Source organism: Bos grunniens, chromosome 9, assembly GCF_055505025.1.
Source record: "Bos grunniens cultivar Pamir isolate PY7600 chromosome 9, Bosgru_T2T1.0, whole genome shotgun sequence".
Classification (NCBI taxonomy): domain Eukaryota; kingdom Metazoa; phylum Chordata; class Mammalia; order Artiodactyla; family Bovidae; genus Bos; species Bos grunniens.
The window spans coordinates 88,718,170-88,743,221 of NC_141173.1; the positions used below are offsets into that span (position 1 = coordinate 88,718,170).

Consider the following 25,052-nt stretch of genomic DNA (forward strand, 5'->3'; position numbering starts at 1 on the left):
TCCTGGGGAAACTAGCTGACTTTAAGTTCGAGAATATCAAAGACTAAAGTTTTCATGCCCTTCTAGGATGACTTCATTTGAATCTCCCTTTCTAACTTAGTTGATATTTTGCTAATGATGTAATTATTTATTTAGGCTTTTAAACTATTCTGTGCAAATACCTTATGCAATGCTTTCTTCTTCTTAAGCACCTTTTATTTATTTTTACTAAGCCAAAAAGCACACTTCACATCTGGGAACAACTAATGAATGGACTTGCTTTCCTTTGAAGACTCATAATTCACTTTCACATTTTTAACAAGTGACTCTGGGCCCGAGGTCCCACGGATGAGACAGGGTTGCTGCCCTTGAGGTCACAAGGGCATCTTCTAATGAAGAATCCAGGCCAGGGCATCACTTGGAAAAGCTCTGTTCAGGGCCACCCTCCTGAAGGAGGTCATTGGCATTGCAGCTTTACCAGGTAACAAAGGGTGGGAGTGATACACCAGGCAGGGGCGAGAACAGGATGGAATCCAGAGAGGCAGGAAGATGTGTATCAGCAGAGGTGGTACAGGCAGCCAGTACCAGCCTGCCAGCATGTGCAGTGCTATGTGAGGCTCACAGGAGTTGGGGTAGAGCTGGCAGTGATAGCTTACGGTGAACGATGTCAGATTCGTGATCTCCAAAGAAGAAGGTTTAGCTTTGGGACCAGGGACTAGGCTTGATCACTCAAGAGCTTTTGTGTAGCAGAGTTTTATTAAAGTATAAAATGATACAGAGAAAGCTTCTGACCCAGTCATCAGAAGGGGGACAAAGAGTGCCCCCCCTTGCTAATCTTAACAAGGCCTTATATACTTTTGTCAGTTCCACTCCCGCAACATACATCTTAAGATAACAGGGTTAGAACTAACAATAGAAAGATCTTACCAGACCCATTGCCACAGTATACAAGTTTTAATATAACAAGATTAGTCAGAATGTTCTTGTTAAGGGGAAACATATCCTCGAGCAAGATACATTGTTATACTAAGACAAAGCAATATAGAAAAAAAAAATGTTTGTCCTTTTTTCCTCCTTGAGAGCCTCAGACCCCTTTCTCCTTCTCGGGGACCCTGGACTTATCAACCTTCCTAAAAATTGACTCTCCCAGTAGGATGAGTAATTAGCCAAGAGACTATTCTGAGCTGTTCTCCAGGCAGTTGGAGATAAAGGTCTGAAAGGAAAAGGAAAGGAAAGGAAAGTGAAGTCGCTCAGTCATGTCCGACTCTTTGCGACCCCCTGGACTGTAGCCTACCAAGCTCCTCTGTCCATGGGATTTTCCAGGCAATAGTAACTGGAGTGGATTGCCATTTCCTTCTCCAGGGGATCTTCCCAACCCAGGGATCAAACCCTGGTCTCCCACATTGTAGACAGACGCTTTACCTTCTGAGCCACCAGGGAAGTCTAAAGGTCTGAAGGCTTTGCTTAAAGCTGTAAATAATGAATGATTCAGGAGCCTCTGAAGACCTGTGCCCTAGTCATCTCAGTGGCAGAACCAAAGGAATAGAAGCACAGATGGAGTCAATGAGAGATGAGGAAATGAGTGGATCATAAACAGTGACAGTGAAAAAATATGGTCAAGTAAGGAAGCTGGGGAGGAGGGGAAGGCACAGAGTCCAAAGGGGAGGTTTAGCATGGTTGAGGACCATCACACTTCGAGGTAGAGAGAAAACAGCCAGTGGAGGGGGGAGTGTTCGGATATATGGGGGAGAGTGATGTATGGATGCTATCGAGAATGGTGGTGATGAGATGTCCCTCCTCAGTTCTGACCATCCTCTCCTCTGAACCTGCAGGAAGACAGTAAAGAAGAGAAGCCACAGATGGATTCAACATGCAGGGCTTAGGAAGTGGAGAGAGACAGAGAGTTCTGATGGCCTTGTTTTCCTTAACATAGCAGACTGCTTTCTGAGAACAGGGGTTAGGGTGAGTTAGAAGTTTTGTGGGGCAAAGTGAATGATAAACCTGCTGCAGAGAGGAACTATAGAAGGAGTGGATAAGGGTTAAGGCAGGAACAGCTATCCCAGGACAGTCCCTGGCACATAATAGGCGTTCAGATAACATTCAATTAAAAAGTAATGTCAAAACATGGTTGAATAGCATCAAGAACCCAACTGAGGCTGGCAAACCACAGAATTGTTGTTATATCATGATGCATGTGTGGTTTTTGTCTCACAGATATAGTAGAAAGATGGAAAGGAGAAAGATGGACACTAACCTTGTGTTATTCTTTTCCTGGGCATCTGCAGAGTTCAAGAGTGGAACAGAGTGAAGGGTATTGTTAAGAGAGTGGTTAGTGGGTGAGCCAGGAGGATCTGATCTACTGCACCCCTCGGTTGGGGGCTGAGGAGTGGAGGCAGTAAGGGTTGCGAAAGTGGGACTTTCACTTTTTATTATGTGTCCATAATAAATGCCATATGTACAAAAATTTGCTCATTTTTAAATGATGATACTCATATATTATTAAAGTTTTCTAAAATTTAAATGATGATATTCATGTTATTAATTGTAAGTTTTTCTAAAAATAAGAAGCAGTCTAAACTTCCAATAACAAAATATACTTAGATGCTCAAGGTAGTAATGAGAGAAACCCATGCATAATGTTCCTGGGAATTTGTATGAAATATCACATTTCAGTGGGGTAAATGTGGCTGTGAGAAGTCTCAATGTCCAGCACAGTATTAAAAATCCAATCTGGTCCTTTCTCCCTTCTGAGAATATAGAGGGCCCTGTTGAATTCATACTGATAGTTACTACACACATTCACCCATTCAGGGACTAGCATCGTTCCTGTGTGGGTACCACTTAGGCACTGAGTGCCATGAATAACTAGGAGACATGGAAGAGACTGCCTGATCATCAGACTGGTTTTCCCTTTGGTTTAGGAGGAAAGGTCAACTAACCTACATGCCTTTGGAAACAAAGTATGTCATCAAGTAGCTGCGTGAATAGTAAGAGAGTAATAAATGTGAAAATGATTTTGCAGTATAGGAAAAATGCATGGCCTAGGGTAGTCTAAGAAAGCTTGATGATTTGGTGAAATTGTAAAGAGTAGTTGGAGAGAAAAAGTATGAAAAGTTCAAAAGGCAAATGGAATAAGTTCAAAAGGTTACCCACTGCTGTCTTGACTTTAAATTGAACCACACTCAAGGCTAACCTGAAAACTGCAAAGAGGCCTGAAACATAGCTTTGGGGATACAGCTTTAATAAATAAATGAAGTAAATAGAAATAAACTTTTAAAATATTTTAGCTAAAGAGTATATCAATTTCTCCAGTACTGGGTCAACTTGTTGAAATTCAGACACATGGAGAAATTTAACTTTTAATTCCAGACTGTAAGCTTAATTCTGGGAGAAAATCCATTAAAGTAACGAAGTAAGGAAACAACTGAGCAATGATTCTTTATTTTGTAGAGAATCCAGTGAAGGAGGGGAGGTACATCACCATTTTCGTGCTTTTGGCTTATTATAAAAACCGACATGTTTGCCTAAGAGTTGCCAGGTTGCGGTTTTTCACTGACTTCAGGATAGGAGTAGGTAGGAATTTATAGGATGTTCTCCTTCCAAGAAGAGCTAGGAGAATTGTTTTTTGGGTGCAGAAACTTAAAACTACCCAGGTTTTAAAATAATTGAGTGACTTTTCCTCGGGAAAAATAGTTACTACTCTTTTTTAACTTGAATAGTCAATAGAGCTGTCATTGGGATCCAAAAGAAATGAAAATATAGGTGGATATGGTTCCTTCCCATAAACGGCTTATAACAACAGAATATTTTGAATTTTACACAAATGTTTTGTATTATTTCATTAAGCTTACTCCAGTACATTTCAATTAGTTTCCTGGAGTGCAAGTAAATTGCAGTTTTCACTGCTTTTTGAAAAAAAAATTGGGACAGGGGTGAATTGTGGGGATTTACCTGTGGCAAATTTCACTTTTAATAACTGACATCGAAATGTTTTCAATGCCCTGGAATAACTGAATGACAATTTGAAGAATCTTATAACTAAAATTAAAAATAGGAAAGCTATGGATGGACATTAGAGGAATCACAGTTCTGTTGTTTTTTTTCTTTTGAAATTTGTGGATCCACTATTCGTTGTTCCAAAGAATTAAGAAATGTGTCTGTTTAGGTCTAATTTTGTCCTTTTAAATGTTTCTGATCTCAGTTGTCTTCACTCAGAGGACAAACATCTCAGCTTATCTGGTGCTACATTTTTTCATATTCCTTTCATGGGTTCAAACGTGTTAGTCATCATCACACACATTTCCAGTGAGTTATGAATATGGTATCTCCGGATTTCCTCAGTTTCTAGACTCTGGATTTTTAAGATACTCAATCGATTTAACATTTTAACAAGGAACCTAAATAAACAAGTTGTGTTAAATGTTCATGTTAATTGTAAGCTACATCCTGATTTCAGGTATATTTGTGTATCTTAAAATAAGGAAACTTGATGAGTATGCAGTGATTTGACAGCACCAATTAAAGCTGTCAAGCATATCAAGGGCCCTAGTTCCATGCACCACACAGCACTCATGATGGATTTTGATTGTGTGCCTTGAAGAAGGCAGCACTATGGGCTTTTCCTATTTAAAATTTTAAATAATATCATCATCTTTTGGGTGTTAACAGAGGGCATTTTTAACTCGAAGGAAATGAGGCAATTATTATCTTTCATGCTTGTATTATCATTAGTAGATAAGTTAGTGGCTTCCTGTGCAAATAATCAGGGATTAGTATATCTAAGATTTGGGTTTTCTTGAAGACAAAAAAAAAAAATTATCTATAGATATGAATCCCTCTTCAGGGTCATTAGATAAACTTCAGAGTGTTAAAGTACATGAAAATATGCCCTGTTTTGAATGTTTATACATTGTGTGAATAATAATTTGGCATAAAACTCCTGGATCATGATATGTCATTTATGGATTTGTTTTGAAAAGTTAATGTAATATATAATATAGTACTCGTAAATGTCACGCTGATAGAACAGAGAAGGAACAGAATGTCTTTTGAGCATCCATTACATGGAGAGAGCAGGGCCATCTGGTTTACCCGGCAGCAGCTGTGGTGCCAGTATAGCATCTGTTACGTCAGGGGTCCCCAACCTTGGGGATCTAATTCCTGATGATCTGATGGAACTGATGTAATAATAATAGAAACAAAGTACACAATAAATGTAATGTGCTTGAATCATCCCAAAGCCATCCCACCCAGTCCATGGGAAAATTGTCTTCCATGAAACTAGTCCCTGGTGCCAAAAAGTTTGGGGCTTGCTGTGTTATGTGATTAACTCTGTTCAGTTAGTCCCTTTTTATGGTTCACTGAGGACTTCCTCCTGTTCCTTTCCTGTGACTATCCATTCTTCACAGACACTGCCTCTAGACAAGGGAACAGATCTTCCTGTCCTTGGTTTTGTTTATACTCTTGCTTTCAAATCAGCGTTTAGATAAAAATCCTTTGTTTAATCATTTTCAGTTAGCTCGCCTTGTCTGGAGCCCTAGGTTTTTCACACTTTGAAACATGCTCTTTGTTAGCAGTTAGATGCCTCCTGAATAAGACTTGGCTTATTCTACTCTAAATGGATGTATTGTTTTAGAAATGTAAATCATTTGGAAGGGGCTGAAGTCAAACATAGACACGTCATTCCTTAAGTGGCAGCCACTGCTAAGAGTTGCTGTGTTAATGTTAGTGGTCACCAACTTACTCTTTTCTAAAGCATCTATCAAACTTCTGCTCCACAAAGTGAGCATATGAGCATCTTTTAGCCATCTCTTCTCCTCATGACTCATGTGACAAACTAGTTCTGGTTTACCCAGGACTTTCCCAGTTTTTTAGTACTGAAAGTTCCACATCCAAGAACAGCCCTCGCTTCCAGGAGGGTCAGCCCTTACCTATTAGCTCCCAATGTATTAGACCACAGTTTTTACAGCATCATGTTGATACTTGTTGTTAGAGCATAGCTATGAATGCTTGTTTTGTTTATCTGCTTAGTCGCTTGGTTGTGTCCCACTCTTTGCGAACCCATGGACTGTAGCCTCTCAGGTTCTTCTGTCCATGGGATTCTCCAGGCAAGAATACTGGAGCGGGTAGCCATTCCCTTCTCCAGGGTATCTTCCCAACCCAGGGATTGAACCCGGATCTCCTGCATTGTGGACAGATACTTTATTGTCTGAGCCACCAGGATTGTTTCTAAAATATCAAAAGCTAATGTGCAAACAGTATTCACTCTGAGGCCACGGAATATAATAAGATCCACAGAGAAAGAAATTCCATACTGAATCACTGAGTTTCACTGCTTGAAGGAGTTTGTTCCAACGGCTTCTGCTCTTTATAGACACTCTTCTGTTTGGGGGTTATATTTGGCTCCTATTGTTTTTCTGCATCTGTGTTGTTCCCTTCCTTAGATTCCTGTTTTATTTTCATTTGGTAGACTATTGCCTCTGAGTAACTTTTTATATATAATATGTATGGATGGTGAGCTCTGTTACTGCATGTTTGAAAATGTCTGATTTTGCCTGCACACTTGATTGATAATTTCAGTCTAGATTCAAAATGATAGTTCCTCAACTTTGAAGGCATTGCCCTTCTGATACCTGCAATCTAGTGTAGCCAATACGTCTGCTGTTGGCCTGATACTTCTTAGTTGACTGTGAATGCGTGTGTTTTTCTGCCTACCTCTTTGAAGCTTTGGGAAATTTTTACTTTATTCTTAGTTCTGGTGTTTTACCAGTGATCTTTTTTCCCCATTAATCCTTCTTCTTTTATTTATTTATTTATTTATTTATTTTTGGGCCTTTATGATCTGAAGTCTTCTATAGCTCTGGATATTTTCTCCCCACTAATCCTTCTGCACTCTTCACCTAGAACTCCGGGGGATGAACCAATCCCTCCTGGAATTGATTCTCCCTGTCTTTCAGATTTTTCTTTGTTTTTGCTGTATGTTCTGGAGATTTTCTTGGCTGCAATTTTCCCACCTGCTGAATGAGCCTTAAGCTATATAAATTCTATTATTTAGTCCATTGAGTTTTCTGTTTTGGCATTTATTTGTTTAATAATCTGAGGATATTCCCATTCTTGCCCTTTTTTTTCCATGAAAGGAGTGTGAATATCTTTGAACATTGTGGGCCCATCACTTCGTGGCAAATAGATGGGAAAACAGTTCAAACAGTGACAGACTTTATTTTGGGGGGCTCCAAAATCACTGCAGATGGCGACTGCAGCCATGAAATTAAAAGACGCTTGCTCCTTGGAAGAAAAGTTATGACCAACCTAGAAAGCATATTAAAAAGCAGAGACATTACTTTGCCAACCAACGTCCATCTAGTCAAGGCTATGGTTTTTTCAGTAGGCATGTATGGATGTAAGAGTTGGACTATAAAGAAAGCTGAGCACTGAAGAATTGATGCTTTTGAACTATGGTGTTGGAGAAGACTCTTGAGAGTCCCTTGGACTGCAAGGAGATCCAACCAGTCTGTCCTAAAGGAAATCCGTCCTGAATATTCACTGGAAGGACTGATGTTGAAGCTGAAACTCCAGTACTTTGGCCACCTCATGTGAAGAGTTGACTCATTGGAAAAGACTCTGATGCTGGGAAAGATTGAAGGTGGGAGGAGAAGGGGATGACAGAGGATGAGATGGTTGGATGGCATCACCAACTCAATGGACATGAGTTTGAGTAAACTCCAGGAGTTGGCAATGGACAGGGAGACCTGACATGCTGCAGTCCATGGAGTTGCAAAGAGTCGGACACGACTGAGCAACTGAACTGAACTGAACTGAAATGATGAACATTGTTCCAGCCCTTAATAAAGTGTTATTCTTGACAATGATGATCTTGACAGATGATCTTCTTGGATTGCTTAAACATTTGCTTTTCCAGCATCAAACTCTTCTTTAATTTGTTTATTTGTAGACAGAATGCATTGCTGTTTTCCACCAAAACTCCTGCTCTGACTAAGTTACCCATCGTAGTTCCTTGGAATAATTTAGGCTTTCTAGTTTCCGGTGCTGCTGTCCCATTGTTTTGGAATGTCTTTCCTTCCACCTCCTAACTCTTCTCCAAATGTTATTGTGACTGCCCACTGTGTACCTCATTTACACAGAAAGTCTGAGACCTCCCCCTCCCACCGCCCTCAACCAGAAGCAGTCTCTCCTTTCTCTTAATATTCATTGAGCCTTGGGACTTCCCTGTTGGTGGTCCAATGGTTAAGACTCCATGCTTCCAGTGCAGGGGGCATTCAGTCTCTGGTCAGGGAACTAAGATCCCACATGCCACATGGTGTGGCCAAACCCTATCTGCAGGGAACGAGTGGAGACACATGGAGAAAATGGGCTTGACGACACAGTGAGGGAAGGAGAGAATGGGGCAAGCGGAGAAAGTAGTATTGACATGTCTCCACTATCGTGTATGAATGGATGTCTGGTGAGAAGTTGCAGTGGAGCACAGGGAGCCCAGCCCGGCACTCCGTGATGACCTAAAGGGTGGGACTGGGGGAGGCTCTAGAGGGAGGGGATATATGTATAAGAATGGCCAATTCACATTGTTGTACTGCAGAAACCAACACAATATTGTAAAGCAATTTTCCTCCATTTAAAAAATAAATTTAAAAAAGTAACTTAAACGAAAACAAAAAACATTCATGAGCCTTGATTAAAACTTTGTTATTGCCCCTCTCTCACTCTTGTTGAGGGTCACTACTGCTAGAGCAGGATTCCTGAAATGAAGACAAATAAGAAGATAAGACAATTCCCAGACATGGAAGGGAGAACAGGGAGTTCTAGAGAGCAGGTGTAGGCTGCCCCTGCCAGGTACCTCCTGTGAAAAATAGCTAGTCAGTGGCTAGGGGCTCACGTGCCTGCCTCTCATCTAGAAGCTTAATTGAATGAAAACTTAATTTTTAAAATTGCTTTATGTTCCAAAAGTCTTTTAAGTAACAATTAGTTGATAGATGACCAAAATAGAAACTGTTAAAATTCTTTTCTGTAGCAGGAAATAGAATTACAGGACCTGGATGCATTCCTAAAATTTCTTTGTGGTTTGGCTGCAGTAAATTACTACTTTACATATAGCTTTTAAAATATATTTAGACTTAAGTTTAAAGAGTGAGAACCACTTGTATAAACATCATTGAATACCATTCTTTTAATGAATGGGGTAATGTTATTTATATTCTTTCTTCACTTCCTCTGGAAAGCCCATGTCTTTAGGGGAGGGCTTTAACTTCTATTCCCCCTGAAAAGTGAAAGGCATTCACCTTCATGTATTTTAATTCAGCCACAGAATTCTCACTATTGCTACTGAAAACTGCTTGGCCCAAAGCTCTTAGTGTGATGATTTTTAATTGGACGGTCATAAAATAGCACGTGACCGTGCATATATCCTAAAGTAGTAAATTTATATGTTTAAGGGGTTAGAATAACTCTTACTTTATGTGTGCTTTTATACTGAAAATCCTCCCTTTCTCTCTCTCTCTTTTTTCTTTTTTTGAGAAATTTTGTAGTTAATATTTCAGTGAAGCAGTGAAATGCGGCAGGAACTAGTGATGGAGGGCTTGCTGGGTGGAAGTGAGGAGCCTGGGTTCATCAGTCAGCAGGGAGCGGGGGTGGTTTTTGAAGGATTGAAGCAAGGAAGCCACGTGATCACATTTATCATATAGATGACAAGATGGAAGCAGGGTTGGAGGCAGCCCAGAAGGAGGTCGTAGTATCACCCATTTCAGAAAGTAATGAAGCCACGGACCAAGACAAGCAAAGTGTTTCTGTCCAACTCTAAAATTTTGCACTATATTAATTGTGCCACCATTAGACTAATTTCCTGGTTATTTTGTTAAGATTTGGCCCTTTTAGAGCTAGAAGGGATCTTGGAAATTCTTATGCAGTCCTTTTATTTTAGAAATGTAAAACCTGAGCCCTAAAGAAATGAAGTGATTCCTCCAGGTCAGGCAACTCATTACGTGGAGAGCTTGGGTTTGGACCCAAGTCTTCTGATTCCAAAACCAAAGCTTTTTGGTGATGCTTCCCACCTGTCCTACCTGCTCTTGGCTAGGCACTTGCCCAAGCCAGCATCCCACCTAAACATCTATCACCTGGTGTTTGATGACTCAGTGTGATATTGACAACTATCTTTCTCTAGTTAACTCATACCCTGACTCTTCTAAATGATTTATTTCTAATCTTTCTCACTCTTCCCAAGTGCTCATTCTTGCCTATCACATTCAGAGGATGGTCTGTCTCTTATTTTCCAGAGGAAATAGAAGTTACCCAAGAACACACTGGGCTGCTGCCTACCATCAAATCTACTAACCCCCATCTGCCTGCCCTTGGTTGTAACAGCAAAAGTGTCCCGCCTTATTTAATGCTGGACCCTGGTTCCCAGGTTCTCCTATCTTTTCAAGGATATTTTTGATAATTTTCCCTGTTCTAGTGTTTTCAACCATTTCTTCCCTAAAAGATGTATCATGTCATCATTTATGTATCAAACTGAATTTTTTCTTTTAAAATGCTGCTTAGAATACCTGTCCAGTGAGCACATGTCACTCAGTTATTAATAACTATTCATGGGTGACCTCTATGTGCTTGGTGTTGGATATCCTGTCATGTACAGAAGAAATGGGGCCTTGTATGGTCTCATGGAAGAAACAGATGCTACACAAGTATCTGTACTTGCTGAACGTTCAGATTGGACAATGGAAGTCTAACCAGTTTTATGGTAGTGGGCACTGTATTTCAGTTTTGTCATATGCTGTGTTTCAGTTTCATAGTAAAATTTGCGGTAGTGAGTTCTCTCTAGCGTATCGTGCATTACCAGAGGCCTGGCCTTTGCTCGGGGTTTAATTTTAATATCACATGACCAAATGCCCATGCTGTTACAAGCTAGTGTACACACCCAGATATCCCTGCTAAAAATGCACGTTAACTGAATCTAAAGAAATATTAATCTGCTCATGGAGTTGGAAACTTAAAAGCCACATATTTATTCTGAATAAAATTTATTCTCAAATAAATAAAAATACTTAATATAATCTAAACCTGAAAGATAGGCTGAAAAAAAATCCTAAAGGCTTTCCTTTTAAAATTAGCAAAATAACTGTGTAAGCACAGACTGCTGCTGCTGCTGCTGCTGCTAAGTCGCTTCAGTCGTGTCCGACTCTGTGCGACCCCATAGACGGCAGCCCACCAGGCTCTGCCGTCCCTGGGATTCTTCAGGCAAGGACACTGGAGTGGGTTGCCATTGCCTTCTCCATTGTGTGAAAGTGAAAAGTGAAAGTGAAGTCGCTCAGTCGCGTCCGACTCATAGCGACCCCATGGACTGCAGCCTTCCAGGCTCCTCCATCCATGGGATTTTCTAGGCAAGAGTACTGGAGGGGCTTGCCATTGCCTTCTCCGAAGCACAGACTAGGTATGCTAATAACAAATTTAATCGAAAGAAAAAGACTTCTCAAGTACAGATGTAAAATGACATGGTTTCTTTCCATGTGTCAGTTATTACCCTCCAAGTTTCCTCATGGGCTACATAACTCAGTTTTAGCATCTCCCCTCTTTTTAGAAGTAAAAGGAGTCCACATTAGCAAAACCAAAGATTTCCAGGAAGTACTGGTTGCTGTAATGGTGGGGAACGTGTAGATGAATAAATCACTGTTTGTTAGGAACTATAAAATATTTTATTGGAAGTCTGCCTTCTATATTCAGATTTCCTTGAAGCTGAAAGCCTATTGAGATATTCTCAAGATGAATGTTAAATAAAAACTCTGCGATATATTTGGTAGTTCATTTTTTTTAAAAAACTGGTATGTCAAAGACTGTTTTTCTTGACTGATGTGGAAAGGTGGGGGGAAAAAAAGGCCTTCAGTGAAAGGAAATTACCTTTCTAAGTATAACATTCTAAAGTGATGTAACAGTTTTTTCCATATGTTGCTTGAATAAAAGCAGTGTTTTTACAGAAGTGTTTTACAGTACTCACCATTAAATAAACCGGCAACCACAAATTCAAATTTCTAAAGCTATCTCCCAAAATATTAGTTTATTAAATAGCTAGTATAAAAAAGAAACATGATATCTTTGGTCTCCCTGTACCAAAATCTATTTTACTTTTGAGCCAGTCCAACTTTAAAAACCACAGCCATATGAATTCTGTTCATTTTAGGGGATTTTCCTGTGTAAACTAACATTGTGTATTTTTGTTCCCTGCTAACACATTCTGAATCACGTAAAGTTACTGGTCTAGGTTGAAAGAAGCTCTTGGACTCTAAACTATATTCCTCTAATCTTTAAAAGGTGTTGCTTATAAAATGTTTCTGCTTAGAAATGCTTGTCCATTTCTACAGTTTCCTCCATTTTATTAAGTATAGAATCTGCCAAAACATTATTAACTTTCATAGTCATCTTCCATCCTTCTGTCTAGACTTGAGGATCTTTGGAAAGTCTTATCTTACTCATAATAATATTCCTCCACTAGGTACTATTAAGCCCCACATTTTAATTTTAGAATTGTATTCTTTTTATGCTCTCAAGAATACATCAGGTAGCATGCTGCTCCTGGGCGTTATTGTTAGCTAACTCTGATAGCCTAGCCCACTGGCTGGAGATTCCCTGAGGGTAAGAAAGAGGTCTGTCCTAGTCCTGGCTGAGTTCCCTGACTAGGGGGTGCATCCTTGGTACTCAGATGTTGGGTGCCTTCGGGTCATTTAAAGAGTAACACAGAGGACTTCCCTGGTGGTCCAGTGGTTAAGAATCTGTCTTGCAAAGCAGGAGATTCAGGTTCAATCCCTGGTCGAGGCACTAAGATCCCACATGCCACAGAGCAACTAAGCCCACTGCAACTAGAGAGCTCGCGTGCCACAACAAAAGATCTGCATGATGCAACAAAGATCTTGTGTGCTGCAACTGAGACTCGCAACTGAGACTCGACACAACCAAAAAAATAAATAAAGAGTAACACAGGTTGCTTGGATGAGCAGCAAGTGAATTAGAAAAGTGTGGATAACTGTATTACAGCACTTGGAGTATAGCTACCATCCAATCTGTTGACTTCAAAGCCTGCTTTCTTGGGTAGAGGCTCAGTAATTTCCTTTGTAATCTTGGTACCTTTAATACCACTTGAATGAAGCTCATTCATTTAAGAAACATTCCTCCATTTTACCTTCTGGCCCAGTATCCCCTCCAACACTGAAAAGTAAAGGAGAATAGTGTTGTAATCTCCAGTTCTGTTTGGCCAGCTTTTTTAATGAAGAGGTCCACTTTGCCCCGAGAATGATAAAGAGAGGGACATAAGGGGAATGTGAGGAAGGAATCATCGAACTCCTAATCTCCAATTCAGTGTTAGAATTAAGGATTCTTTGTCAAGTCATTAAGCCAGCTCTTAGTCTGTTTGTATAAACAGGAAATGACAGAATCTGAACTCTGGGTCATCAGAATCTGGTGTGCAGAGTTTGTCATCTAGTTGCTTTAAACTTCCTTTCTAAAACATTCATAGCCAACTTACCGTTAAATAAAGCCTAGCATTTCTTAATAATGTATAAAGAGCTTTTATCACACAATTGGTGTATGATCTTTTGGAACCCAGGAATTGATGCAAACTGAAGATGGAACTTGTCATTTCATCAGTCTTCTTTATGTGCAGTATGCAGTGCCTGATGTGTCCTGCTGCTACTGCTACTGCTAAGTCACTTCAGTCGTGTCCGACTCTGTGCGACCCCATGGACGGCAGCTCACCGTCCCTGGGATTCTCCAGGCAGAGTCCTGCAAACCTGGTGTATAGCATCAGAATTGAGTGGATAGAACCTTCCCTTTGACAGTTTCGTTTCAATGTATCCATTGAAATGCCACTGAAAGCAATTCAACTTATTAAGAATTGCTTTATGTATGTAGTTTTCCCAAGAATACACCCATTTTGTAATATGAGATGTTTGGAGACTTTGCTTTACTCACTTTGTAACCTCCATGCCTGACACAGTGCCTGGCACACATCAGACGTTTACAATATAAGTTAATCAAACTTGGTTAAAATGAATATATTTACTGGCTAAGAAACCAAAAACAAATAGTTATTGAAAGATGTGCAACTATTCTGCATAGTTTCTACTTCCAAATTCTAGGGTGGTGTGGTTTTTTTAAGTGATTGAGACCTACTGGACCTCTTAAGAAACATGAAGGGGCCAATTGGAGATATCAAATTAGAAATAGAAATTGACTTGAGTTTGCAAGGAAAGCTGCGGAGTGTCTGTCTTTGGAGGTCTCTATGAGAATAGAAATGTGTGTCTCTGCATAATAGATCCTGAATACTTGTTGAATGGATAAATAAAAATTGAGTCTGAGGTACTTAAATAATTACCTGCTTGGATGAAACATTTCTGTGATTGCTTAACACCCTTATTCTAAAACATTTAAATAAGACATTTCTCACCCATTGGAATAACTGTAATTAACATTTTATAGTATCAGATGTTGGCCATAATATGGAGTGAAAGGAACTCATATAAAGACATATGTCAGAGATGTTGCAGGTTCCCTTCCAGAGCATGGCAATAACTCTAGTATCACAATAAATCAAGTCACACAAATTGGTGTCCCAGTGCATATAAAAGTTATGCTTATACTACACTGTGGCCTATTGAGTACATAGATAGCATTATGCCTGAAAAACAATGTATATACCTTAAGTTAAAAATACTGTATTGCTAAAAATCGCTAACCATTATTTGACAACACAAAAATGCTAACCGTTATTTGACAGTTTGATACCACAAACCTTCAATTGGAAAAAAAAGAAGATGCCATGTGCCCAAGATGCAATGAAGCAGAGCACAGTAAAATGAGGCATGCCTGTCCCGTGGGTGGAGTTTCAATTGGTACAATTTCTCTTGAAAAAAAAAATTGGCATCACTCAGTAAAGCTCAACATGTGTATGGTGAACAACCCAACAGTTCCGATTCAGATAAATACAATGTAGAAGCATGAATACAGAGCTATGTACAGCACTGCTTGTAATAGAGAAGAAAAACAGAAAGCCTAAAGGTGCGACAGTAGAGCATATAAATATACCACGAAGCGTCCGATGACATTCAAAGAAATACTGTCTCTCAGCACAGACGTAACACTGCAAAGCCACATGCAGGAGTCTCACATACTGTCGAGTTGGAAAAAGCAAGTCACCTTGAAGCATGTATAAGTCTGTTTTATAGTTCAGAAGCCCACAGAATTGATCAGAATGGGCTGTTGGCTCATTTTCAGCCCTTATGTGTTTGCAGGACGGCTACATCATCTTGGGCCTCTAAATCCTCTCTTGTTCATGTCTAGCAGGAGCAAGAAAAGTTCTGCTTCGCTAGTAATTTTAACAAAATACCCCCAATTAGGTCTCATTGGTCCTGATTGGTGTGACTTGGGCCACAAGCCTATCTCTGCACCAATCACAGTAATCCGGGAGAGGAGATACTATGAATGTTTAGCCTAATTGATATCATTCAGAGCACCTGGGCTGAGAGTAAGACAAAGGAGAGGAAAATATTAATGGTTGCCAGAAGGAGGGTAGATGGATGTTGAGCTTCTAAAACAATAGACGGTATTATTCCGCCCCCTTTCAGCAGCCAATTTAAGGTTTATATTTCGCTATTGTGACTTGCTTATTCTCTACAAAGGAAATGAGGTGGCTCAAAGAAGGGCAAGTGGAAGGGAGAAAGTGGTTTTTATGTTGCGGTGGACCTGAGTCCCAAGTTACCTGCCTTTTGAAATCAGAATGTATGGATGTGAAGTGGCCCCCCATCATGGCAGGTGTGGGGCAGAGGCTGGACTCCGGTCTGAATATAGAGATTCTTTTTGGATTTACAAGATCAAATTGTATCCCCTCAAAACTACTCTCTTTGGTTTTGTCAGCTTTATCAGTTTTGTCTGTGTTACTTATCTAAGCAATACTTTCTAGATATTTAGGGCAGGAAAGTTGTCCTTTGTTGGCCTGATTACTTTTGAGTATGTTAATTGCACTGGCCTAAAGTTTTATGATTTCTGGGAGCCTCTTAAGTGGATTTTGACCCTCTGTTTCTTCTGTGAAGTTTGTGTGTTTAACTCAAGAAATAAAGATTTCATGCTTATGATCAGGGGCTTCCCTGTTGGCTCAGCTGGTAAAGAATCCATCTGCAATGTGGGAGATCTGGGTTTGATCTCTGGGTTGGGAAGATCCCTTGGAGAAGGGAACGGCTACCCACTCCAGCATTCAGGCTTAGAGAATTCCATGGACTGTATAGTCCATGCAGTCGCAAAGAGTCAGACATGACAAGCAACTTTCACTTATGAGCAGATCTTTGGGGCTCCTGTATTTCAAATGGGCTTCCCTGGTGGTTCAGAAGGTAAAGCATCTGCCTGCAATGCAGGAGACCTGGGTTCAATCCCTGGGTTGGGAAGATCCCCTGGAAAAGGAAATGGCAATCCACTCCAGTACTCTTGCCTGGAAAATTCCATGGACCAAATAGCTGACATTTTAGGGAAAATGTCTATGCTTTGGGTATTTGCACAGTCATTATCATAAGGAGAAGTATTTTTATTGGACATGACTGTAAATCATTTCTTGTTTAAACCATGCCTAACTTAGACCATTAAATCTGCTTTTACCTGTTACCTCAATATTCTCCTCCAAAGCTAACAGGCCTTAACTTTGTCCTAATATAAAGAGTAAGCGTGGTCCCTTTTGTGGATAATTTTCATTAACATTCATTCTAAAATAACTAGAACTGATCCCATAGGTGTTTCAGAAACACCTGGCTTTCAGTTTCTCTCCTCACCTGTTGTCTAAAATGAAAGATAAGCTTGTTTTAGACACTATAACTAAAATGCTCTGGTGACATATTGGACTTCTGTCTCCTTTTTATGAATCCAACCCTGACATTTTATTTATTTTTAGAATCAAACTCACATTAGTTGTGGCTTGCATATAGAACTTATTTTAAACATCACCTTGCATGTACTCCTGACTATAAACCAAGTTTCGCATTGTTCTTTGGCCAAAAGCAATAAAATATGGCCTGTTTTATCACAGTGAAATGCAATTAGGATTTTCTTTTCAGAAATAGAACATCAATGGCTATTTATAACATTTCCCCAACTTTTAAAAGCCTAGTAAAGTGTTGAGATGTCTTTATATGAAATTCTATTTGTATTTAATGCCATGGGTACGATCTATCAGTGCATTTTGCATTTAAGGCCGGATAATCAAATATTCTTAATGTGTTTCTTTTTTCTAAAAGTTCTATTGTGAATTTATAGAAGAGCCTCTGAGATCCTTAAGTATTCATCTATAAATAAGCTTCACTGATTGTTAAAGGCTCTTGCCATTCTCATATTCCATAATGGTACTTCACCTTCTACAGGCCAAAGATAGAAACTCATTAGTTTACCTCATGTTGAATTTCATGCCTTTTATTCTTTTTCTAAAAAAGTACATTTATACTACTCAACTTTTCTCATGAGGAAACCATTGTCCTGAGGATTTCCTTAAACATTTTCTATATAGGTTCTTTAAGCATAATTTTTTTGAATATGATCTGTTTTTAAATTATCTGTTTTCATTTGTTTGTGACTGGCCATTGCTATCACTGGACAGAAAACATTGCTTTTTATGTATTTCAAACCAACTGATGCCACCTTTATTATATCCAACAGGGCATTTTTAAAAGATATTTTTCTTGTTATCAGCCTTTCATCTGCTGATGGTGGTATTTGGTCTTTTAATTTCCTTTCACTAATGCTATGTGAGCATCTTTTTATTTTATTCCTGACTTTATAGCGAATGTTGTCTGTTGGTTATAGATCTTTTTAAAAATCACAGTAGGTGATCTGTTTCTAGACTACTGAGAGATTATCAGGTATAAGTGCTGTTTTGTCATCTTTGAAACTAGGAGTATGTGTTGATTTGACCTATTGATAGAGCATAAGAGATTTATTTATGTAATATTTATAGAATAAATCCAGTTTATATTGTTATTATTTTAATATACTAGGAATAGACTATTCTGAGCACTTTATTTAACATTCTTCCATCTTATTTACCTAAGTCAAACAAGCCTCTTGCTTTTTTCCTTTTTTGTGTTTTATCAGGTTAGGTTATCTGATAAGCTTCACCAAACAACCTGGAGTCTCATTTGTCGTATATCCTGAAACTTTTTTATATAGCCTGGGAATTGTCTAATCCTTGAAGTAAGCTATATTTCTTAGCTTTTCAGCTTTTATGTTTTTAGTTCAGTTTTTAATAATTAAATAGCACCTTATAAAACTATTTCCACTGAAATGTTCAAATTTATTCACAAGGATCCTTTTATATGGCATTCTTAAGTTTATCATCTGTCCCATGTCTGTGATATATTCTAATAATTCAAGTTTCACGTTGGGTTTTAAGACTAGATTTGCCTGAAATCTGTCTATGAGGTATTTCATTCTATATTGAACCAGTGACTGTTTTTTAAATATCAAAATCACAAATTCCTGCATTTTGTTCTGCCTTTCCTATACTACATTTATTGCTATTTTTGAATTTAACATTGAATATGTAGTTTGCTTCTTTGTTCTCTCCAGTTTAGGAAAAAATAAAGTTACTAGTGTCACAAATAAAATTCCATTTCTTATTCTTCATATTAAATGAAATTAACTTACTTTTACCATTTATCCCCACTCATTTCCCCATTTTTCATAATATGATCTAGAATTTCAGGGACTTCCCTGATGGTACCGTGGTTAAGAATCTGCCTTCCAATGCAGAGGGAGTGGGTTCAATCCCTGGTTGGGGAACTAAGATCCCACGTGCCATAATGCAAAAATTTTTTTTAAAAATTGAAAATTGACTGACCCAGAATTTCAGACTTTGATGAGCTTAATTATTATAGTAACGTTTTTATTAGACATTTTCTCAAAAATTTGAAGTTTGTACTCTGTTTGGACTGTTTTTTACAGTAATTAGCATACTTTCTTCCCTGTTTACTGCTTTTAATGCTTATCGCCAGTGCTAGTACATGACTACTTTTTCACTCTTTTGTTTGGATTCATTCCTCAGTTCAGTTCAGTCCCTCAGTTGTGTCAGACTCTTTGCGACCCCATAGACCGCAACACCCCAGGCTTCCCTGTCCATCACCAACTCCGGAGCTTACTCAAACTCATGTCCATTGAGCCAGTGATGCCATCCAACCATCTCATCCTCTGACATCCCCTTCTCCTCCCACCTTCGATCTTTCCCAGCATCAGGATCTTTTCTAGTGAGTCAGTTCTTTGCATCAGGTGGCCCAAGTATTGGAGTTTCAGTTTCAGCATCAGTCCTTCCAATGAATAATCAGGACTGATTTCCTTTAGGATGGACTGGTTGGATCTCCTTGCTGTCCAAGGGACTCTCAAGAGTCTTCTCCAACGGCACAGTTCAAAAGCATCAATTCTTTGGCACTCAGCTTTCTTCACAGTCCAACTCTCACATCCATACATGACCACTGGAAAAACCATAGTTTTGACTAAATGGACCTTTGTTGGCAAAATCATGCCTCTGCTTTTTAATATGCTATCTAGGTTGGTCATAAATTTCCTTCCAAGGAGCAAACGTCTTTTAATTTCATGGCTGCAGTCACCATCTGCAGTGATTTTGGAGCCCCCACAAAATAAAGTCTGTCACTGTTTCCATTGTTTCCCCATCTATTTCCCATGAAGTGATGGGACCAGATGCCATGATCTTAGTTTTCTGAATGTTGAGTTTTAAGTCAATTTTTTCACTTTCCTCTTTCACTTTTATCAAGAGGCTCTTTAGTTCTTCTTCACTTTCTGCCATAAAGGTGATGTCATCTGCATATCTGAGGTTATTGATATTTCTCCCAGCAGTCGTGATTCCAGCTTGTGCTTCATCCAGTCCAGCATTTCTCATGATGTACTCTGCATATAAGTTAAATAAGCAGGGTGACAGTCTGCAGCCTTGACATATTCCTTTCCCTATTTGGAACCAGTCTTTTGTTCCATGTCCAGTTCTAACTGTTGTTTCTTGACCTGAATACAGATTTCTCAGGAGGCAAGTCAGGTGGTCTGGTATTTCCATCTATTGAAGAATTTTCCACAGTTTGCTGTGATCCACACAGTCAAAGGCTTTGGCATAGTCAATAAAACAGAAGTAGATATTTTTCTGGAGCTCTCTGCTTTTTCGATGATCCAGTGGATGTTGGCAATTTGATCTCTGGTTCTTCTGCCTTTTCTAAATCCAGCTTGAACATCTGGAAGTTCATGGTTCACATACCATCCCTCAGTCAACTGGAAATATTTTCAAGTAGCTTTTGTTCATGATGATACCTACCTGATACACTTATAGGCACATTTTGTTTATCTGTGGTTCTTTCTTTTCAAAAATAGTGACCAGAAGAAAGAAAAGCAATCCCCAATTTTATCCCATTTAAGCATCACCCCATGAACTTCTCCTTTCCTACCCAGGTACTTTGCAAAGATGGAAACAGAGGAATGATTGGTTACAGCCATAGAGAGGAACTCAGGGATAGAGTGACCATGGTCCTTAGGAAGTGGTTCCCATCCTGTGGAGGACTTGGGTTTCAGAGATAAGAGATCTTATTGAGGCTGAGAATATTATCTTACTGAATTGAGACTGAGTGAAATCATCCATTCTCCTTCTGCTTCTTGGAGTTTCATCTCTCTTCCTGGTATGGGAAATGCTTCTTACTTCTGGCAAGTCAATGAATTTAGTTTTTATTGCTATTGTAAATTCTAGTCTTTTTAAAAATTTTCTGAGTATTTCAAGGGAAAGGAAAAATTAAGGACTGGACATCAGTGCCTATCTAATACCACACACTCTGGGTTTTTTTAAAACTAAATTGTTGATTATTGCTATAGGTCCATTATAGACCAGTAGCATGCTGTGCTGTGCTCAGTCATGTCGAGCTCTTTGCAGTCCCATGGACTGTAGCTCACTAGGCTCCTCTGTCAATCCATGGGATTTCCCAGGCAAGAATACTTAAACAGATTGCCATTTCCTCCCCTGGGATCTTCCCAACCCAGGATCCAACCGACATCTCCTGCGTCTCCTGCATTGGTAGAATTTTTTTTTTTTTTTTTAACCACTGCACCAACTGGGAAGCCCATAGATGTGGCATTTTCCTAGGAAAATTATGTGTGTTTTTTTCTTAAATCCAGTCTTCCTTTTGCCACTTAAAATTGACCCAGATGTTTCTTCAATATTCCACTGAAATCATTCTGGAAAAGTAACATTTAAGTAAAAAGCAATTTATCTTTGCATTTCTCCTCCAGGTGGAGACAGATGTGAAGAGTTAGTGGATGAAGACATTGGAAAGGCTTCAACCATAAAAGTAAGCTGTTTTCATTTTTTTGCCACTTGAGTATGAAATGCACTAAAAGATTAATAAATTCTTGAGTTTGTTAGGTATTTTCCTATAAGTACCCTCTGTGAGCAAAATTTTTCTTGTTTTTCTTTTTAAACTGTTTTGTAAGATGGAATAACAACTATAACCAAAGGATGAGATACAAAAGAAAATTCATATTTCAAAGTACATAAGTGAAGAATAAAAATGGACTCAGGAAAAGTAAACCATAGTGTGACCCAAATTGGAGTCATTTCTTCCCATTGGCTCTCTACTGTTAATGAGTCACTCTTTAGGTAGCATTTTAAATGCTTTTCATTGGACAGAAAAGTTCTTCCTGTTCTTTTTAAGTTTCTCTCTTTTTTTAAGATTTAAAATCTCAATCTAATTTTGTGGTGGCAGTGGCAACCCACTCCAGTGTTCTTGCCTGGAGAATCCCAGGGACGGGGGAGCCTGGTGGGCTGCCGTCTATGGGGTCACACAGTCAGACACGACTGAAGCGACTTAGCAGCAGCAGCAGTAGTACTTGAAAACCACACTGAATGGTAAAAGGGAAAGGAAAGGACTTTTCTAAGTCCTTTAATTTATCACAGTCAGACCACATTATAAGCTATTTTCAAGACTTGAAATGTTGAATTGACATTATTCACTTCCATATTAAATAATTACTAGAATGAAAGAAATATGTAAAGACACCCAGTCCTGATAAGTGTAGCATTATCATTTTTACTCTGGATTATTTTTTTCTTTTATACTTTCAATTTTACACCAGGCCTTTTTTTTTGTAACCAAACAGTAAAATAAAAAATAAAATTAAAGCGTAAGTGCAGCAAGGGGTTAGAGTTTGCCTTTAGCCAGCAAAATGATCATGCTTTATTGGAATCATGAATATTTAATACACTGCATTATGCTTCTTGAGGTACTCAAATTATTACAAAGACAAACGATATTTTAATGGAATAAAGATGTCCTTGTGTGTGTTGGAGTTTAGAGTTCATTGGTGTTTTGTTAGCTGGTAAAACAATGGTTTTCTTACCACAGATCTTCAATCCTGGCAAGAAAGTTTTCATTCCTAGCAAGAAAGGAGTTTTTTTTTTTTTTTTTTGTCTAATGTGTGATTAGAATTCTGAGTAGTTTAAAAATCAAGAGTCTGAGGTACAGAGTTGACGTATCTATTACACACAGATATCATGCCTGGGGCCATGCTACTTTTAGTGGCCCATGAAAATGTTTTAATTTTAATTCTTTCCCCCCAGATGAATAAAATAGCCTGCCAGGCTCCTTTGTCCATTGGATTTCCCAGGCAAGAATACTGGGTTGGGTTGCCATTCCCTTCTCCAGGGGATCTTCCCAACTCAAGGATAAAACCCTGGTCTCCTACATTGCTGGTGGATTTTTTTACCATCTAAGCTACCAAGGAAGGCTGGAATATATAATAACAAACTCAAGCTGGATTATATTTTTCTTTATACCAATGGAATCATAAAATGCAATTTTTAATACTCTCTTTTATGGAGGAAAAGGCCAGAGTGCCCCAGAACCCAAGAAAGTCATCACATGCACCTACCGAGGTCTCAGTCAGGCACACTCTATATATGTGAACAATTCAGTCTTTTGAATACTTTTTTTTCCTTTTTTTTTTGAAGAGAAATAATCATTTCTTTCACAGAAATGATTACCTTCTATGCAAATGACCTTATCATAGACTTGTGTGCTCATCAGAGAGATATACATGGTTCTGTGTCCAAAGAAAGAAATGACATCTTGTGAGGTTAGGTAGCTGTGGTTTTTCATGATATTTGCCTAGAGCAAAATAAATATTTTCTCCTCTGAGAGATCCAGTTATTTTCTGTTTGCTTTGTAATATGATATGGAAAATAAGGGAAGGGAAAGAGAGACTAGCTCAGGATTCTTTGGTTCCATTCTGGACAAGCATTTTTTTTTTTTTTTTTTTTTTGCCTGCAAAATGTGTGTTCCATGAGAACATGTGATGACCCTGCCTCCTCTCTGCAGGGGCGTGTCTAGAACTTAAGTTCTTGGATCTTCCATGATTACTGATCTGTGTTACTGAGTATGTTTCATTCTCAATTACCATGACTTTTCTGGTTTTGTTTGTTTCTGAAGCCATGATCTAATGTTGGAGAAAATATTAAGATCTTTGTCAGTCTTCAACTGCAGTGACCATGTACGATTATCTTCTAAAAGTCACTTTGATTTAAAGTAAGTGTGTTGAACGTCTGATGAACTTCTTTTGCAGAATTGGTACCCAGTCAGACAAAAGCTCCCTGAGAGCCAGGTCTTTGCATGTTTTGCTCTTTGCTATATTCTCTAGAAAAAGCCAGACATCAGGGAAGGCCAAATATTTGCTGAAAGATTGAATGAGTTAATTTCCTTCTTTAGAAAAGTCATGTTTCCCCCTCTTGAGAACTAGGGCTCCAGATCTCTGGTTTGAGGTAACAACTGTGGTGATCAGATGCTGGAAGGGCCCCATCCTCAATGCCCAGAGAGATGGGTGACCCTGCATTGGTCAGCCTCCATCTCCAGACTCAGTTTTGTTGTTGTTCGATAGCTAAGTCATGTCTGACTCTTTGCGACCCCATGGACTACAGCATACCAGGCTTCCCTGTCCTTCACAATCTCCTGGAGTTTGCTCAAATTCATGTCCATTGAGTCAGTGATGCCATCTAACCATCTCATCCTCTGTTGTCCGCTTCTCTTGCCCTCAATCTTTCCCAGCATCAGGGTCTTTTCCAATGAGTTGTCTCTTCGAATCAGGTGGCCAAAGTATTGGAGCTTCAGCATCAGTCCTTCCAATGAATATTCAAGATTGATTTCCTTTAGGATTGACTGGTTTGATCTTCTTGCAATCCAAAGGGTTCTCAAGAGTCTTCTCCAGCACCACAGTGTGAAAACATCCATTCTTTGGCACTCAGCCTTCTCTATGGTCCAACTTTCACATCTGTACATGACTGCTGGAAAAAACATAACTTTGGCTATACAGACCTTTGTCAGCAAAGTAATGTCTCTGCTTTTTGATACACTGTCTAGGTTTGCCATAGTTTTTCTTCCAAGAAGCCAGTATCTTTTAATTTCATGGCTACAGTTTCCATCTGCAGTGATTTTGGAGGCCAAGAAAATAAAACCTGTCACTGTTTCCACTTCCCCATCTATTTGCCATGAAGTGGGGGAACCGGATGCCATGGTCTTAGTTTTTTGAATGTTGAGTTTCAAGCCAGGTTTTTCACTCTCCTCTATCACCCTCATCAAGAGGCTCTTTAGTTCCTCTTTACTTTCTGCCGTTAGAGTGGTATCTCTGCGTATCAGAGGTTGATATTTCTCCCAGCAATCTTGATTTTAACTTGTGATTCATCCAACCCAGCATGGTTTAACCCTTTCACAAAAATAGTTGGGTTAGAAGGAACATTTTTACTTTTCTAGAATTTCTTAAAACAACAACAGAAAAGGTATTCTGATGGCCTCCTCCACCTTGGTGTCCCTCTAGATTCCTCTTACCCCATGCTGGTCTCAGGCTGGTCCAGGCCACTCCACATGCTCCTTTTCCTAGCCCTCCAAAAGGAAAAAGTACCCCTGTATTTGTAAAACAATTATTTATTTTAAATGTAAATATATATATATATATATATATATATATATTAAACTTGATAATGCCCTCCCCCAAAAGAGTCCTGTTATATCTCTGAA

The 25,052-nt window shown here is 39.0% G+C and overlaps 1 protein-coding gene across 2 annotated transcripts in view; it reads left to right on the top strand.

The window, feature by feature from the left end:
• The window catches only part of PLEKHG1 (pleckstrin homology and RhoGEF domain containing G1), a 249,041-nt gene that overhangs the window by 43,489 nt on the left and 180,500 nt on the right, over positions 1-25,052 (top strand). For both annotated transcript variants that reach the window (XM_086318316.1, XM_086318314.1), the window contains exon 2: positions 21,280-21,338. The gene's annotated coding sequence lies outside the window, so the exon portion shown is untranslated. The remainder of the gene's footprint in view (positions 1-21,279; positions 21,339-25,052) is intronic.